The following is a 13,541-nucleotide window of genomic DNA, read 5'->3' as shown; positions in this document are numbered from 1 at the left end:
CAGACATAATTTGATCTGCTTGGCCACAGTTATTTTAATCATCGTTAGAATTTGCTTCCTATTGAGAGATGTTGCAACAGCTGCTACTTCTGGCTTAGTCAAATTGCTAATTGCTTATAAGCTTTACCTAATAAATCCCCTTTGTGGCATGGTAATTTATAAGAGATCACTCATGGTAATAGTGTTTCTTTCTTACTGCATACTTAACAAATAGGGTGGCGGCAGTGTTTGAAATTCGCCAGGCGCCAGGCAGATTTTGCACCTGTCTATTAGCCACTTGTGACCAAGTACAGATGCCCGGAAGGGATGCGGGTGGTGCTGTGGGCTAAACCACAGAGCCTAGGACTTGCCAATCAGATGGTCAGCGGTTCGAATCCCCGCGACGGGGTGAGCTCGCGTTGCTCGGTCCCTGCTCCTGCCCACCTAGCAGTTCGAAAGCACGTCAAAGTGCAAGTAGATAAATAGGTACCGCTCCGGCGGAAAGGTAAACGGCGTTTCCATGTGCTGCTCTGGTTTGCCAGAAGTGGCTTAGTCATGCTGGCCACATGACCCGGAAAAACTGTCTGTGGACAAACTTCGGCTCCCTCGGCCAATAAAGTGAGATGAGCACCGCAACCCCAGAGTTGGCCATGACCGGACCTAATGGTCAGGGGTCCCTTTACCTTTAAAGATGCCCAGGCACTAGGATGGCTCCTGACATCTTTACTGTCTGTAGGTGCATGCCTGGGGATCCTTGGATCATGACTGTTTTCACACACTAGCAACACATCCTGTAGAATTCTATCAGTTATACCTTATCTGCACAATCAGAATGCATTTCAGGAACTAAAAAGTCGTATTGAAAAATACGATTTTCGAGCCATCTGGCTCCAAGATGGCAACTCGGCATTCTATTGTGGTGACTGCAGCCCTGGTTTAAGGAACTATTTGACGCCTAGCTTATATCTCTGAGTTTCTAACACTGGGTGGGGGAAAGGGAAGTTATTGTGGCTGGGAGATATGAAACCGAACCATAGTATCAGGATTTGGCTCTGGGGCTGAGTAGTTCCTTCTGCCTTCTTTTCATTCTTGTGAAATCACTCCATCCCACCTCCTCTGATTCACCTCTACCTTGATTTGATATTACGTAGGACTAATTGCTAACCTTGCTTCAGAGAAGGCTTCCTCAATCTTGGCCCTCAAGATATTTTGAGACTACAATTCCCATCATCCCTGACCACCGGGCCAGCTAGCTAGGGATCATGGGAGTTGTAGGCCAAAAACATCTGGAGGACCGAGTTTGAGGAAGCCTGCTTTAGAGCATCCCTAAAACCTAAGTTCATTTTGATTCTGCTCTGAATTCTGAAACCATGAGTCTAGATTCATATTTGCATGGCATTGTTGACATCCATCTGTCTTTAGAGACAGTGAAGTGCGTCTCCGGAGATGAAGTTAAACCACTGTGTTAGCAATAACTGAAGTGACCTCCCCCAAGTGCAAGGCTGGGCAGTGTGTATGGAGGTCCTGGGCTGCCTTGCTGATGTGGTCCAATGGAAAGCAAGAGCAGTACATTTAGCACCAGTTATGCCAAGCTAACTCACTTGTAGCTGTTTCTGACCCTTGACCAAGTTCTCATTGTTAGTGGTAAATCCCTGCCTGGAGCTGTGCTCATCTGGTTGAAGAGGGCCCTTTCACGTAAAAAGGTTCCTTGCACATAGAAACCTAGTGTGTCAGGGATTCTGTCATGATAGTTTTCTATTTGGAGGCAATTTTTTGTGTGCAGAGGAGCAGTTCGTGTGAGTCCTTCCTGCAAAATGTGCAACCAGAAGTAGTAAGCTCAGTCAAGGCTGGGGCGTTTGTATGCATTTACCAATTCAATGAGAATTTCCCCAAGTAACATTTAAATCTGTCTCGCAGCACTTTCCCTTCAAATTTTGATTAGGTCTTAATTTACAGTTAAAGGTGATTAAAATATCTGGGGCAGATTTTATTGCATGAGAATTACTGTTAGGTAAAGTTGAATGGTGGGTTTGTACCCTTTTCACTTTCAGAAAGTTCTTGCGATTGTCCCTTTAAAAATAAATAATTGATATATATATTTATGTCACCAAAAAGCAGCAGCCACAAATGCAAGTGTTGCCAAACTTCAAGGTTTGCAGAAGTACAAAACACCTTAGAACAGCAACAACGACTTCCAGTTTATATTTATAAATAAATATTTTAAAAAATATTTCTACCTCAACCCTAATAATAATAATAATATTCCCCCAGGGAATATGAATTAAACAACCCAACTTCTGTGTGTGTGTGTGTGTGCGCGCGCGCATGTTTAATCTTAATTTTCATTCTGTTTTGTTTTTTTCTTCTTATGTGTTAATAAAGTGAACGTTTTGTTTAAATACAAAGATGTTGAATTAATAAAGGATCAATATATATGCCAAACAGTTAAATAGACTAGTCATTGTATTGTTGGTAAGTTCCATGTTTTCTACTTATGCACAATGTTTTCTCTTTTCTCTAGGGCTCTGCCATAATTTATGGTGATCTGCTGTGCCTGATTCTTGGGGCTTGGCAGAAGTTGCTGGAGCTTGCATGCTGCTTCATGCAGTTACAGTAAGTTAAAAAACACACACACATAATAATCTATACCTTTTTATGGAGATTTCCAATTGACCTGACACCACAGAATGCTAGACTAGATAGCCTGTTGCCTGATCCAGCAGGTCTCTTACATTCTCAGGTGCTCATGCTGCAATGCATGTAATGAGCTGGGATCCAAAGTTGTGTCCAAGGGGCTTACACAGGGAAGGCAAGTCCTGTTCAAAGTAGACCCATTGAGTCAGATTCAACCAAGTTGCTGTGCTAGTGCAACAAGTCCCACTAGTGCAACTGTACATTTCTCCCCCTGCCTCTCCCCAAATGCTTGGAAGTATCAGGAAAATCCTCCAGAACAGAATTGGGGGTGGGGAGGGAAAACAAAAAAATAATAAAAAATAAGAGGCTGCTGGATCAGGCCAATGGCCCATCTAGTCCAGAATCCTGTTCTCACAATGGCCACCCAGATGCCTGGGGAATAAATCTTCAAGCAGGACCCAAGCAGGACTCTGTGGTTTCTAGCAACTGGTGTTCAGAAGCATTACTGCTTCTGTCTGCCTGTGAAAGAAGGGAGATTGTTTTGTCTGGTGAGCAGAAATGCTTATGCTGATGGAATGATCTCCTTAGTAAGCTTTTTAAAATATATTGTGACACTGACTTCCACCTAAAAGAAATAAAGCAACGTGGCTTAATTTAGGTCCATTCATTTCAATGTGTCTGCTGTAACTTGGATACAGCCCATTGACTTTCACATGCTCAGTGTTGATTTTTGGCTCTTGAGCAGCAGAACAGCTGGATCACGCATTGCTTTGGGAAGCCCTTCCACCTCGCTGTGTGTCTGAAAAATCTTTTGTTGTGTGACATTGGGGGGACTATTATCAATGCCAAGCCTAAAGCACACCCCCACCCCTGGTGTATGGAAATTGCAGGACTCCATCAGGCCCAGTCTCCAGTCTCTAGGAAGCCCACTTCCACAAGGAGAGGGGATGCCCAACAGCTTAGATGGCTTTAAAAGACAAATTCGGTGACTACTAGCCAGGATTGCTTTGCATGGCCCCCAGTGTCAGAGGGAGTGTGCCACTGAATAGCAGTTGCTTGCATTCTGCTTGCAGATTTCCCGTAGGTATCTGGTTGGCCACTGTGAGAATACGATGCAGGACTGAATGGACCATTGGTCAGATCCAGCAGGGCTGCTCTTAAGTACTTAGTCTTCCAGGTGTGGCAAGATAAATCTTGCTTCAATGTACTCAGTGTACTCCTTGTGAATTTGCACTCTGAAATACTTGTTACTACTTTAAACAAAACAACAACAACAACAAAACCCTGCAGTTTTCCAAAAAGCATTTAAACGGAACAGAAGTATGTTCTTGCGTTGGATGTTAGCTCTTGAAATATTTTGCCCCTGGCTGTACCTTATTTCACCCACCACCAACCACATTGCTGGGCCAGAAGTGGAATCGGTTAGTTGGTTTTCCAGCCTGTCTGACCTCTGCTTATTCCAGCTAAAACCACTTCCTCCCCCCTATTTCTTGAGTGTTGAGTGGGAGGGAACGTTTATAGAGGGAGAACAGTGAGATAAATGCACACATACTCCCATAATCTCATACATGCACCTCATTCTCCAAGAGCCCATACTTATTTTTTTTTTAAAAAATGATATTTTATTCAAATTTCAAAAAAGAGTTTACAAAAATAATTAGATGATAAAGAAAGAAAATAAACAATAAAAAATACAGAGTAGAAAAAAGAAAATAGAAAAAACAATAAAAAAATAAGTCCATCTTTTCCATGAAGATTTTTCTTCATAAAACTCAAAGAAATATTGTCAAAAGCTTTCTCCGCATCTACGAATATTAAGACTGCTTTAGTGTTAATATTCACTTGCAGTTTCTCCAAAATATTAATTATATTTCTCGTGTTGTCAGACAAGTGTCTACCCGGGAGAAAGCCAGCTTGGTCTTTATGTATCTCCTCCACTAATACTTTTTTTAGTCTTTTAGCCAAAATGTCTGCAAAAATTTTGTAATCCACGTTAAGCAGGGATATGGGGCGGTAGTTCTTAAGTTGTGTCTTTTCCGACTCAGTTTTCGGTATAAGTGTAATATAAGCTTCCTTCCACGACTCTGGCGCTTTTTCCCCCTCCAAAATTTCATTACAAACCTCCTTTAGTGGTTGAATTATCCAATCTTTCAGAGATCTATAGTATTTTGAGGTTAAGCCGTCCGGCCCTGGAGATTTGCCCAACTGCATATTCTGGATGGCACCTTCCACCTCCTGTTCTGTGATTTTATAGTTCAACATTAACTTGTTTTCTTGAGAGATTTTTTGTAGTCCATTTGTTTATAAGAATTGGTCTATATCGATTTTTTTCTGTGGCCCTTGTGTATATAACTGTTTAAAGTACCTCTGGAAACATTTTCTAATTTCCACTGGATTCTGAATGTTCTTTCCTTCCACTTCCAAGTTGGTAATGGTGTTAAGTTTTTGTCTTTTTTTCATTTGCCAAGCTAACAGTTTTCCACATTTATTGGCCGATTCAAATGTCCTTTGTCTCATCTGTTTAATTTTCCATTCTATTTCCTGATTCATCATCTTCATACATTGAACTTGATATAACTTTATTTCTCTCAGAATCTCTTGTGACTTTGGTTTCGCTCTCAGTTTCTTCTCACCCTCTTTTATTTTCTCCAAAATTTTGTCTTTTTTCTCATTTTGAGTTCTCTTCTTTATTTCATTCTGTTGAATTAGAAACCCCCTCATAACCTTTAAAGCCCTATACGGCCTAGGACCCTCGTACCTACGGGACCGCCTCTCCTGGTATGCCCCACAGAGAAACTTACGGTCTTCAAATAAAAATATATTGAAGGTCCCAGGCCACAGAGAAGTTAGGCTGGCCTCAACTAGAGCCAGGGCTTTTTCGGCTGTGGCTCCGACCTGGTGGAACACTCTGTCACAAGAGACTAGGGCCCTGCAGGACTTGACATCTTTCCGCAGGGCCTGCAAGACAGAGCTGTTCCGCCAGGCCTTTGGCCAGGGCACAGCCTGACTCCCTCCCTCGGCAATCTTCGCGGAGCTCTGGCCCAATGGTGGCCAGTGGCTTGAATTTAATTAATTTTATAATGAATGATTTTAGAGTGTTGTTTGTGTTGTACTTTTGTATTGTTTCATTGTTGTTAGCCGCCCTGAGCCCAGCTTCGGCTGGGGAGGGCGGGATATAAATAAAATTTATTATTATTATTATTATTATTTGCTTGCGTCGCAGACTACTCTTTTTTCAGTGGTAGTGTTCAAATTTATCTCAAAATAGTCTCTCAAGGTTTTTTGGGCCTTCTTAGTAACCTCTTCATCTCTAAACAGGGTGTCATTCATCCTCCATCTGAAGGAACCAGTTGATGTTAGTTTCATCTCCATTTTCACAGCATTATGGTCGGAGCAAGTTTTAGGGCAAATTTCCACTTTTCGAGTCTTAGGAGCCAGTCCTCTAGTTATCCAAATTTGGTCAATTCTTGTCCATGTCATTTTGGCTTCAGAGAAGAAAGTTCCCTCTCTACCCAGGGGATTCTTTGTTCTCCAAATGTCAATTAAGTCCATATTGTCAGTCATCTCAAAAAAGGTTTTTGGTAGTCTGCCATCTTTAGTAACTAGCTGTCTTTGTGCCTTGTCCATGTTTGTGGATACCACTCCATTCATGTCTCCCATCATAATGATGTTATAATCCATGTAGTCCAGCAATGTCTCATGCAACTTTTCAAAAAATTCCGATTTCCCCTCATTTGGTGCGTAAACTCCTACTATCAGAAATTTCTCTCCTTGTGCTTGAATTTCAATTGCCACAAATCTTCCTTGTTCATCTTTAAACATAAATTTCGGTGATAGGCTCTCTTTTGCATAAATCACGACTCCCCTTTTTTTAACCTTATCCGATGAAATAAACTCTTGACCCAATCTTTTATTGATCAATACTTTCCTGTGCAGCCTTATCACATGTGTTTCCTGTAAACAAATCAAGTCCAATTGTTCCTTTTTCAATAAATGAAAGACTTTTCCCCTCTTCTCCAGGGAGTTAAAACCATTAATATTCCAGCTTAATAGTTGCAGAGCCATGGCGTGGTTACTTTGCTTTTCCTCCAACTGCACCCAGCAATTGTTCTTGATCTGTCAGTGGTATCACTTTCTCTAAGTTTTCCAATCCAAAGGATAGTGATGATATGTTTAATATTCCTGGTTTTAGTGCTCTTAGCTCTTCTTCGAATTCTTTCTGCAAGTCTTCTCCGTGATCTTTCAAAAATCTTTCTTTATCTTCCACTGATCTTATTTTTAACTTTCTTCCTTTGAAAGTAAAAGATAGGCCCTGAGGGAATTCCCACCTGAAGGCAATACTGTTACTTCTCAACAGGTTCACCAGGTCTCCGTAGTTAGACCTAAGATCCAGAAGGTATTTCGGAATGTCTTTGAATATCTCCACTCTTGATTGGTGTATTTCCAAGGTCTTCTGAAAATGCAGACTCAATATTTTGTCTCTCTCCTCTTTTGTTCGGAGAGTAATCAAACAGTCTCTCACCCTGTTCTTTCTCCCCCCTCTTCCGAGCCTGAAGGCACTTACTATCTTAATATCTTGCTTCTCTAAATCTAAGTTCCAGAAGTCTGCAAATTCATGCATAAGAAAGTCACTTAGGTTGTCTTTCTCAAGTTCAGGTACTGCCCTGATCCTTAAATTTGTCTGTCTTTCCTTCAGTTCAATCATAGATAACATTGACTTGTGATCCTTGAGTTGCCTACATATCGGTGGTATCTGTTCCTCAACGGCCAGTGCTTTTTCCTTTGCTTCTTCAGCTGTCTTTCGGGTCAAAGTTGATTCCTGCAGCAATTTCTCAATAGATTCTGTGTTAGAATTCACCTTCTGTCCCAAATTATTGATGCTTGTAGTATTCTGATCAATTTTGGTTGATGCTTCAGCTACTTGTTTACTCAGTTTATCCAAAGATTCACTAATTTTGCCTAATGCCACAGCTAAAACATCTTCAGATGCCATTCCTTTTGGATCAATTTGAACAGGTGCTGCCCCTAATGGTGCAGAAGGGCCAGATGCTGATGCTCTTCGCTGCTGCCGAATTTTCCCAGATCTTGTTGTTTTTTCCTGCGGCAAGTTTGCCATAACACTTTATCTGAAGCTCAAGGTCAGTCCCACGGCCGGAATTTGTTTCACTGTGGAAAATTCCCCTGGCCAATTTGAAGTGGAAAATTCCCTGGCCTGTTGTAGCAATTACCAAGTTCCTCTAGGGGGACAAAGTAACAGTCAATTCTTGTTGCATTAAAGTAACTTTTCCAAATCCCCCATTTAACAAAGTAAACAACCGTTTCAATTTCAATTTCAGTTACTTTACAGTTCCTTAAAGACCTTAAAGTCCGGAGAAGCCAGTCAGAATCAAAAGTATCTCTCTTGCAGAGTTAACTGTCAAAAAGTTACAATGTCTATAAACAGCGCGATTCACGGTACGGCAATCTTGTTAGCACTTGACAGCCCGTCCCAGGCATTAAGCGGTGGTCTTTGTTTCTTTTTCCTCTCTTTTTGCAGGCAAAAATACTTCTCACTCTTCCCTCCCCTCTCCTGCAATTCAGGGAGGGAGATCTTTGTCTTGATGTTAGGATTTAAGTCCTTTTGAAGTAATTTTCCAGGTCTTAGTTTAAATAGTCTTTGCTTTGATCTGTTTACAAGAAACGGAAGGTGGACTTCCTGTTTACACCATCCTGTTTTCGGTACCAAATTAATGCTCTTTCTTCCCTTATTTTCAAATCTTTAAATTCAACCTACTCACGGTAGTTGTTTTGATAGCCGAATTGTCACAGGAAAAAAGTCAGCGCTCTCCGACAACAGCTGTGCGGCTTCACTCCATGGAAGAAGCAATTGACTCTCAGCACCGCGCCACTCGCCCCGTTTCGCTCCGGAGCCCGGAGCCGGGTTCCTTTGCGAATTGGGGGGGGCGCTGAAGGTGCCCGCCGAGTCCCACGGTCACAGGCTTCACCCGCCTGTGGTTTTTTGAAGGGTCCCCGCTTCGCCGTAGCGGCTAGACCCGATTTCCGCGAAGCTCACTCCCTCCGGGGTAGAGGGAATCCACCATTACCGATGGCGCCGACTCCGGAAGTCCCCATACTTATGTCTCCAAACAGCACCACTCTCACACACAAAATCGAGGGACAGTGGTACCTTGGTTTAAGAACAGCTTAGTTTATGAACAACTTGGATTAAGAACGCTGCAAACCTGGAAGTACGTGTTTTGGTTTGTGAACTTTGCCTTTGAAGCAGAACATATTCTGCTTCATGTTGAGTGTGTTCCATTTTAAAATTGAGTCTCCCGCTGCTATGGGAAAGCACACCTTGGTTTAAGAACGGACTTCCAGAACTGATTAAGTTCGTAAACCAAGGTACCACTGTACTGAAGTGCAGAACACGTTAGAACAGAAAATCAGAAATGTTGGTGCTCAAGATGGAGAATCCAAATGGTGCCTTTTCTCTCTATGGGTACAGTTCTCAGAGTGGTTAAGTAGTCAGTCCCTCTTCGCAGGGAACTCTGGGAACTGTAGCTCTGTGAGGGGAATAGAGTGTCTCTCAACAACTCTCAGCACCCATAACAAACTGCAGTTTCCCCAAAATACCATGATATTGTTCTCAGAGTATAGTGCAAACGATTTCTGGTACAGCATTACTGGGGCTTCGCAGTTTTAACATATCACAACAAACACTTGGCGCGGCTGTATTCTGAACAAGTCGGAAGTTGTTTAATTGTCTTAAGCAACTATTGAGTTGCTGCTGTATTTTCCAATTTGAAAGCAGATAGAACAAGGCTATGTTTGGAAAGGGCCACTGCATAAAAATAGTCACAGAATAGAGTTATCTAGCTTTGGCTTTCAGTTCCGCATACCTTTCTGAAAAGTAGATTGAGTCATTGCGGGCAGGCAATTGTGTATTCTCCGTTCAGCTATGTGCATCAATACTTGTGGTAAAACAGTGAGCATTGTGTTACAGATTCTGGACAAGGGAAAGAGGCTTATGACGAGGGTGAGCTCAGTCAGTATTATTAGAGCCAGCTGATAATCCTTTTACACACCCGTTACCGCATCGACAATATTTCTGCTTTATCCGAAACGAGAGTGCAGAAAGGGCAAGAATGGTGAGTGGCAGACAGTTGCTTCCTGGCAGGGTTCTAAAATAGTGTTTTTGGGAGTGGGGTCTTCTGCAGGATGGACAGAAGTGGAATGGAGGAGAAGAGCAAGATGCCTGGATTCAAAGAGGAGGAAAGCTGTTGCTGTCCTCCCTTCCCTCAGAGGATGGCCGATAAGATGTCGATTGGCATTATTTACTTCTTGTCCTTGTTTTGTCTGCTTGCAGCACTTCCTTGGATGAGGGAGCTGGAGGCTGCATTTCTAGGAATTTTGAGTGAGGCGTGTTGAAAACTTTGCAACATTTCTTCCTGGAACCACTTTGAGCTATTTGCAGAAAGATTATTTTTAGGCGCAGGGGAAGCTGCCTTTGTACTGACCATTGGTCCATCTTGCTCAGTAGGTTCGCAGCAGTTGGCAGCGGATCTCCAGGATTGGGAGATGCCAGGGACCTTCTGAATGCAAAGTGAATCCTCTACCCCCTGAGCTTTAGCCCTTCTCTTTAAAGTTCTCATTCTCTCTCCCAACCCTCCAGTTTTTTTTGTTTTTTTTTTAAACTGATTTGCTTAGGAATTCCTATCTGCTTCTGTACCAGTCTTGCAATTCTGGAGTTGCTGTTCCTGTTATTTGTGATGAGGCAGCAACCAGTCACTGTGGCTATTAATGACTTGAGTGGACAAATGCTATCATGCAGTATAAAGCAGTCTCCTATATTCACATGTTCCTAAGAAGTATCTAATGGCAGGTTGAAGAGGATGGAGGTTTAAGCTGTGAAAGAGAGCTTCTTGGGAAATTGATGATGAAATTGAGGCGGTTGGCCCTATTAAGAACATCTTAGCAAGCTTAACTGAGTTGGTTTTAAATATAAATTAAATCTGCCTATAGTTGCATATAAGGGGCACGGGTGGCGCTGTGGGTTAAACCACAGAGCCTAGGACTTGCCGATCGGAAGGTCGGCAGTTCGAATCCCTGCAACGGGGTGAGCTTCTGTTGCTCGGTCCCTGTTCCTGCCAGGCTAGCAGTTCGAAAGCACATCAAAGTGCAAGTAGATAAATAGGTATCGCTCCAGCGGGAAGGTAAACGGCGCTTCCGTGTGCTGCTCTGGTTCGCCAAAAGCAGCTTAGTCATGCTGGCCACATGACCTGGAAGCTGTGTGCCGGCTCCCTCAGCCAATAAAGTGAGATGAGCACCACAACCCCAGAGTCGGCCACGACTGGACCTAATGGTTAGGGATCCCTTTACCTTTACCATATAGTTGCATATGCATAAAAAGCAATTTGCGTAAGGAAAAATACTTCTGTTTTTAGCTATGTTACTGCCACTGCCATCTTAGAAGAGGCATTCTGCCCTGCCTGTCCGTGAGAGGGGGTTACCTCTTGTAAAAGTGCACATTCTACCTATGTGTTTTTTATGTTAAGATTTGTTTGATACAAGTCATTTTTAAAGCCACCTTCCTGATTTTAATTAGTCAACCCAATTGTCGCAGCGCTAGTTGGTACCTTGCACAGAGGAGATGAATAGGGTTGCAAAATCATAGCAGTGATGCTGTATGGGTGCATGAAGTGTCATTGTTGGGCAAAACAGAGCTAAGGAATTGCAGGAGAGGGCTTGTGCATGCACAGTTATGTGTGCTCACTAAGATGTGCAGAGCATCACTGAGAAGAGAGGTAGGCTAGAGTGTTGGGGAATCCAATGTGGTGTAGTGGTTAAGAGCGGTACGGTAGACTCGTAATCTGGTGAAGTGGGTTCGCGTCTCCGCTCCTCCACATGCAGCTGCTGGGTGACCTTGGGCTAGTCACACTTCTCTGAAGTCTCTCAGCCCCATCACCTCACAGAGTGTTTGTTGTGGGGGAGGAAGGGAAAGGAGAATGTTAGCCACTTTGAGACTCCTTTGGGTAGTGATAAAGCGGGATATCAAATCCAAACGCCGCCGCCGCCTCTTCTTCTTCTTCTTCTTCTTCTTCTTCTTCTTCTTCTTCTTCTTCTTCACTTGTCTTTTCTAAGTACTGTATAATCCAGTTGCAGCCCAGACCAGCTCCTGTTGCAGGTGCTGCCTGACTACATTCTGGGTGGTGCAGTGCAATTCCCTTTGCGGCAGACAGGATACTGCTGGGGAACATACCTTGGTGCCCTGTGAGTGTTGCAGGGAGCACACCTTAAGAGTTGTTGGCTCTCATCAGGAAGCCAGAAACTGGGGTTGCAATTTAAACACGGAAGAGATCAGTTTGTGGAGCTCCTCTCAAAACAGTTCTGAAGAAGGCATAGGCGTGCCTTGCTTTTAACTTTAGTGCGGCCTTTTTGTAAAAATCTTGTCTGCTTTAAAAAGCAGCTTTGTTTATTTTCTTTCATGTGTGTATTTTGCTAATGACGTTGGCCTGTTTTGGGTGTCTTGTGCCCTGATGACTTGCTGAGTCTTTCACCAACAGGTCTGAGCTTGAGCTTCTTAATCGAGAGGTCTGGAGGGTGGCAACACGAGAACCGGCCTTCTTTGCAGTGGCTCCCCGTCTGTGGAATGCTCTCCCCAGGGATGTTTGCCTGGCGCCTTCATTATACACCTTTAGTTGCCAGGCAAAAACGTTCCTTTTTAACCAGGCCTTTGGTTGACCTGATCAACATCCCATACCCTTTTCAAATGTGGCTCTTTTTTGGGTTGAGTTATTGCTTTTATTTTAATTTTATATACTGTGACCTTTTTATGTGAACTGCTCTGAGACTTCCCAGTATAGGGCAGTATATAAATTAAATAAATCAGCAGCAGCAGCAGCATTCTTCTCCAGTGTCCTATCTTCAGCATGATCTGTTCCCAGGGATTTTGAAAGTATTACACTTTCCTGTGAAGGGTGCTCAACAAGCCAATGGAAGTTACTAGAGACTGACCTCTTCTGTATCTCTTCAAAACCACAACAACATTCGGTATTATCCAACACTGCAGCTCCACTGGCACAACACACCTTTTTGTGCACATCAAAACTTCCTCTTCCTTTCCTTTCCTCTCCAGGTGGGGGGCCCTCTGGAGCAGATTTGGGGGTAGGGGTGGCATACATACATACATACATACATACATACATGATGTTATTCGTATGCCACCTTTCCATAGTTAAAACCATGCTCAAGGTGGCTTACAACATGAAAAACAACATAATTACAAACATAACAAAAGCAGTAAAAAACAGTAAAACACCCCAAAAGACACAACCAAATTAAACAGTTTCTACTATGTTTTTATATATGCTGAAAGCTGCCCATAGTGACTGGGACAACCCAGTCAGATGGGCGGATTACAAACGTTGCTGTTGTATTTTATTTTTATTATTCAATCATAAAAAGGTATAAAATAAAGATACAAAAACAATATCAAAACCAGCAACAGCAACAACGCTCCCTGTGCCAACAGAAACCCCTAAATAGCACTCTGTTCAGCAGTCTCAGCTTTTGTAACTAGCGTCAGTCAGGGCCCTCCCCTCTCAGGCCAGATGGAAAAAGACCTGCAAGGCAGTGAGAAAGGTCTCCCACGTCTCAATGCTGATGACAAGACATGGGGTGAGGAGTGGAAATTGGAAGTCCTATTGTGCAAGTGCAATCCTGCTTCTCCAGCATTGTTATACAACCCTTTAAACAACTCAGCTGAACTATTAGCTTGATCCGGTAGTATAAAATTGCCCATTTTTAATCAATAACAATTAATGAAATAATAATAATAATAGTTGCCTGATAGAAATCATCCAAAGTGTAGCAATCAGCAGAAGTTTTCCAATTGGGGTGTGTTGTTCCCTTGAAACTGTCCTATAAAGCAGAGAGGCCTTCCAGAT

General features: G+C 42.8%; 1 protein-coding gene across 7 annotated transcripts in view; it reads left to right on the top strand.

Moving 5' to 3' along the window:
* The window catches only part of AKAP13 (A-kinase anchoring protein 13), a 243,912-nt gene that overhangs the window by 59,626 nt on the left and 170,745 nt on the right, over nucleotides 1–13,541 (top strand). For all 7 annotated transcript variants that reach the window (XM_053365802.1, XM_053365801.1, XM_053365806.1 and 4 more), the window contains exon 2: nucleotides 2,501–2,592. The gene's annotated coding sequence lies outside the window, so the exon portion shown is untranslated. The remainder of the gene's footprint in view (nucleotides 1–2,500; nucleotides 2,593–13,541) is intronic.

The sequence above is a fragment of the Podarcis raffonei genome, chromosome 14, assembly GCF_027172205.1.
Source record: "Podarcis raffonei isolate rPodRaf1 chromosome 14, rPodRaf1.pri, whole genome shotgun sequence".
Classification (NCBI taxonomy): Eukaryota; Metazoa; Chordata; class Lepidosauria; order Squamata; family Lacertidae; genus Podarcis; species Podarcis raffonei.
The sequence above is the reverse complement of the archived record's forward strand: the minus strand, read 5'-3'. Positions and strand labels throughout refer to the sequence as shown.